Here is a 6,113-nt window from a genome sequence, read left to right as displayed (position 1 = left end):
ACATTCCTATTAGCATAAAATTTCGAACAACATTGTTACGATATCTTCGCTACGTTAGCCGTCATTCAGAACATCGGATAACGTTGTGGTGATATTGTACAATATCTTGTGCTGTTAGGCATAAAAGTATAGGGTGAAGATTACTAATTTTTTTTTTTCAGATTGTACGGAAATTAGATACTATTATTGATTAATATGGCGGAACAAGGAAAAAGTTACAAAAGAAATAACAAGGGAAGGTTACTAAAAGCCCCAAGTTTTATTAATCTGAGCTTGACACTCGAAATAATGTTTCAAGCGATTGGTTAAATCGGAGAGTTGCTGTATTGAAGGTTTAGATGTTTATGCACCTATCCATTTATAATATCTAAATTATTAACCGATATAATTAAATAAAGTAATGGAAATCATTTTCTTAGTTATAATTAACACCAAAATATACTGGGAAAAAATATCTGGAAAGAATGCGTCTTTTAAGCCAATGAATCCTTTACAGAAATTTAAAAAGAGATACTAACCATAATTCCAGTGTGTTATTTCAGATATGTGTTGGAATGCATGTATATAATACAGAGGGTAGGTATAAAAGTTTTTTTTTTTTTTTTTGTCGGTGTATGACCATCTAGTGAGCCGTTCGAATGAAACATTTTGAAAGTAGGTATTATGCTCTTGAAATTTGGTTTGTGTAATAACCTTGTTTCTAGATATAGACAATAAGTAAATTCACCACCGTACACACATAGAAAAAAGAAAGTTTCAGTCCATTCACAGTTGCAGAACAATATCACTGTTGGAGTTTAATCCATATTAATGTCTCCAATATTTGAGCCAAAAGTAGAGGTACAACAGACCGAAGTTTTGAGGCAGCAAAGAGATAGGGTTTGATTTAAAAGGCCCATAGAGACCGCAACAGAATAATATCGATGAAATTAATAGATCTTGAAGTGATTCATTATTTTTAGAGAGACATGGAAATTGGTTTCATTTGCAATAATTTTAACCAAAAATTTTTGTTTGCATTATAATCGTTTTGCTGATTAGTCTGGCCAAAACTACAACTCTGCTTCGTTTGTGAATCAGGGAGAGGTGCGTCAATGGTTGGAATATCTCCTAAGGAGATGGAGTATTTGCTGTTTCGATAATTATTGTGATTTGATGTATTGTTTTTCTGAGGCTTGAAAATAATCCTTCAGGAGAGATCGTAAGAGTATTTTATACAACTTCTTTGACTAAACGATCTGCTATTTTATTCCAGATTATATTCAAATAGTCATGTACCCACAGGAAGGATTTTCTTTGTTTAGTTTGGCCAATGTATATATATTGGAGACCATACGTTGTATGATTTTTGGAGATCGGATGGAGATATTTTACAAGGATGTAAGCACGGAGAAACTGTCTGTAAGAATCAGACAATCTTTTACGGGGAGGACTTAGCAATGACTAAACTTTCGACAATGAAAATAGGGTTGACGGGATGGATCGGAAACGCGAATTTGAATAGAGTGAAAACACGAAGTTTTAGATGCATTAGTAGCTATAATTAAGTGATCAGGAAAGGAATGCATTCTTTAACGTTATTATTTATCTATATCGAAGAGAAATTTTTACCTTGAAACTTAAATTCCGTAAAAAATATTTCGAAATGATTGGAATTCACCAAGGACAGCTCCAATCACTTCCAAGCAAGTAATGTGGTAATTTGGTTGGAAGCTATATTTAAATTTTTCAGAATGTACTAAATTGTTTTTTCGTCTGTGGTTCTTAATTGAATATTTCTATTATTGTGAGAAAGCTTAGAAGTGAGATGTGTAAATCTCTTCTATTTGTTTAATGAAGATTTGGGAAGTCATTTTCTTGATTTTTTTTCAGAGTTTCTTGTGAAGCAATATTTAAAAAGACAATATTCATGGTCCGTTTTGGGAGACCTAGAGCAATTCTCAGAGCTATTGTTTGAAAAGTGTTGGATGCTTTTGCAATTTGCAGATGTTGGGTGCAATTTGCAGTATGGTTGACTTTGAAAGATATGAATCCATGCAAACAGTTTCGAAGCTTTATTTTAATTACAAGTTAATGATACATCGAGTGAGAATGCGTTCAAAAACTTTACAAAAAAAAAAAAAAAGCTGAAATTAGGAAGATTGGACGATAGGGAAGAATCGTAGTTTCGCTTTTGTATGATTTTAGAATCGTATTGATTAGAGCTTATTTCCGTTGTTTGGCAATTAGCAATAGAGTTTTTAGTCCATGGATTGCTTTTTAAGTTCCTAAATTTCAAATTTGTTGTTAAAGAGGGAGGTTTTTTTACAGACAGTATAGGTTCAATATTTGTAATTTAGTTCGAAAAATTATTAGCAAATTTACTTGGGAGTGCTTTTTGGTCGCAAATATACGGCTGTTTTGTAAAATAATGTTATATTTAGAATTAGGATTTCTATAATTTGAAAGATGATTTAAAATTAAAAAAACATTTTTAGATTTCGAGATATATTAAAATTTTTTCTCGATATTCTCTTTTCGCCTTTTTTTCTTATGATAACGTAATCACCTTGCAAATTTCTTATGTTTTATCTAATCTGCCACAAAAATATTTGATTGCTCTTTTCCGGAAATACTTATTAAATTTTTTATAATTATGCCAAGAAAGATTCCATAAAGGAAACCTATTAGCACAAGATATTGTACGATATTCCCAGGATGTTGTTCGATGTTTTGAATGCTGCTCAATGTTGTGCGGCATTTTGTGCTAATAGGGTGGCAAGTTCTAGGAGACAAGAGTTTAAAAATATATTTTGGGTAATTATTTTGGTTGCATTCACCGTTATTGTTTTTTCGTTGGAGCATTTGTTGGCATTGTTAAATATTTTATATATTTGTTGTATAATTCTCTACCAGTTAATTGTTTTTAAATTGTCACAGGCACACCGTCTATTATCAACGAGGAAACAACTATATGATTATGATCGCTATCAAAAGTTGAATTCACCACATAGCAAGTGCTTTTATTATGAATATCAGCTGAACAAAGAGTTATATCGAAGTTTTATTGTGTTCTTAACGACTTACGTTGGAAAGATATGCCACTTACGTCAAGATGTTTTTGTCACAGATTCGCCAACGACCTTCAACACACTTCAGCAGGAAGCTTCTTACAGAAGTAAAGATGATGTTCACGACCGGTCGAGTGAAATTGTTTGCTGGAGCACAGTCTTAGGTCTAAAATCAATTCATTTAGAAAATATGTCCTATTCTGATTCTTATAAGATATTGAATAATTTGTGAGGCTTCGCTGAGAGTTACAGTAGACTGTCTTGGATCGCATATCTCTGAATTTCTTGCCATCGCAAGTGGTTAAGGAATTGCGTGGAAATAGTTATATAAAGAATAATGTAATGATAAATAATTAGCCATTCAACGATATTGTTATATAGAGCTGATGAATCGGATCTTCTCGAAAGAATATAGTGCAGATTAAAATCTTCAAGGATGAAAGTAGGTAGGCTCAAAGAATAGTTTTGTTTGTTCAATATCAAAGCTTTGTGGAGCATATAAATTGGCAATGTTAAACTTGACACACTGGAATTGGCACTCAACTGGCCAGATTTTCAAATTCAAATCTCCTTTGAAGTTGTAAGGAATTATTCTACCAAACATGTTTGCGGGAATGCTTATTATAAGACCACCAGCTGATTTATTCTCGGGATTCGGAAAAATATTCTGTTAGGAAAGGAAAAAGTTTCTGTTTTAGATAGAAACCCCTTCTGAAGAATCAAAAAGGGGAAGCTTGAAAATTGAGGATTGTAAGCCAAAGCTTTTTACCTTTATACCCCAGAAATTCTACCTCAGAAAATTCATAAAAAACACAAATACGAAAGGGATTGAAAAACAAGTACATCCGTGAATTCGAACCCGAAATTTGATAAAAATTTTACTCCGTTTGGAAAGACAAACAACAAAACATGAACAAGGTGGAAAAACAAACAAAAGAAGTCCGAAATTTTGTTCTATGCCAAACTAAAGGACCATATATATCCCATTCCATAGGAATACATGTAGTTGAAGGTAGATTTTCCGGGTTTTTCCCTTCTACTTAGAGATTCGTTTATTCCCCTCGATAAAACAATTTGTCAAGGAAAAAATCTCAATTAACATAGTTGTTTGTTGCTTTAATTTTTCTGTGATGTTTTCCACAATTTTTTCAATTTTTTTGGTTTGCAGTTTCCTGGGCATCATTCACAGACATATTTGCTTTAACCACATTGGATTAATTTTATTTAGAAAATTGTTGAAAGAGATGTCTGGTCATAGACACCTGGTCGTTAAATGATTTCGACATTTGATTTCAAGTATTTGTCGTTCTGTGATGTAAATTCTGATTTCTTTAGGTGAGGACCCTGGTAACTGGTGCTTGGCAACGGTCTTTGTATGTTACACCGTATAAGTGACAAATTTGTTTTTTACATATTCTAGATGGATGCTAGAAACTGTTGCATTTATTTATTGTATTGGTTTATATATAAGCTTCTGTATTTTCTAATTTGTAAATCAAATATTAATGGATTTTGGCAAGATGGTACCGAGTATGTGTTAAGAACAGGAAAAAATTTCGTGCAAAATTGAATTCAAAATTTTTTTTTTTTATTTCTATATCTTTGTTGCGTGGTAGTTCATGAGACACACAGCATCAGTTCTTCAAATGGAGTTTGAATGGGAATATAAAAGATCAAGAATCTATCAGTCACATTTTCCCAGATTACAACGGCCGATAGGGGTTTCCAGAATTTCATCCAAATTTAAGAGTGGAAGAGATCACATGGGGTCCGATGTTGCGAAAATAAATTCATTTGCCTAGTGAATTACCTATTTCAAGTATTATTATGCCGATTGATGTGTTATTTAATATATCCTTGAATAAGAATTAGGTTTGCACGAGGGACTATGGATATTGCCTTTCTGGAGTACAAAATTATTTTAAACTCTTCATATTTCCTTTGGTAAATTTGAATGATAGGTTTGTTGGAGGAATTTCCGCTCCTAAAGAATTTTTCATTAAATTTAGGATGAATTTTGATCTAATCGAACCCTGCATTTATTGAGAAAACATTTTCCAAAGTTGAATCTGAAACAGTAAAGGCCAAGTGATTCAGATTATCAGAGAGCAGTGTTTGCATATTCAAAAAGTAACAAGAAATTATAGCAGATAATTTTACCTTCTACTTGAAAATAAGAAAAAAAAAAGTACTGAGAAGAACATTCTTATTTTCAGGATAATTGTAAAGTTTATACTTGTAGAGCGCACAGCATATACCGTTGGTTGAGAGCATACCGCTATGCGTTCGAAACTGAGGCAAGAAACAACAGACCAGCTCTTACAGTTTCGGTTACATTGACAAAAGTTCAAATGGAAAAACTCACTTTTTTCACGAAAATATTATTCTTGCAATAAAACTCTTAAAACAGAATTGGAGACGGGGGGGGGGGACTTCACTTCACATCCTCTCTGAAAACAACGACAGCGGTATTCAAAAAAATACAAAATGCTTTCTCATTGGCGTCACAATCCATACTTTGCCTCCAGCTTTATACAGATTTCCAGTTCTATAATAGTTATTGTTATGGTTGACGTCTTCACTTTACGAGGTGAAAACGGCCCTGTGACTTATACGGTGCGTTTTCTTTTCTTGCCTTTTGGTTTGAAAATTATTTCTCTCAGAATGAAACAGCGCAGAGAAATTTTAAAGCTTTATTACCTGAATGGACAAAATGCTTCACCGCGTCTACCGTAGAAACCAACGGCGATAATGCGGCCCGTGTTAAATACAAGATTTAGGGGAGGATTTATGCCAGTCTGAAGAATATGATTTCACACGTGATCTCTCTCTTTATGTATCATCCGTTTCTGTTGCAGTAGTGCACTAGGCTATAGACAAAAATTGCGTCGCAAATGTGAGGTTTCATATATATTGGATATGCCAAAAATTCTCGCTCGCAAAATTCTGCGATCTGTTCTGTTTTCTACATATTTCAGTGTTTTTAAATGCTCCAAGCAAATGACCAGTAACTGCTGTTGCATTTTGCTATTGAATTCATCAATCGGCTCTTCACTAATAATA

This window comes from Argiope bruennichi, chromosome X1, assembly GCF_947563725.1.
Source record: "Argiope bruennichi chromosome X1, qqArgBrue1.1, whole genome shotgun sequence".
NCBI lineage: Eukaryota > Metazoa > Arthropoda > Arachnida > Araneae > Araneidae > Argiope > Argiope bruennichi.
The sequence above is the reverse complement of the archived record's forward strand: the minus strand, read 5'-3'. Positions refer to the sequence as shown.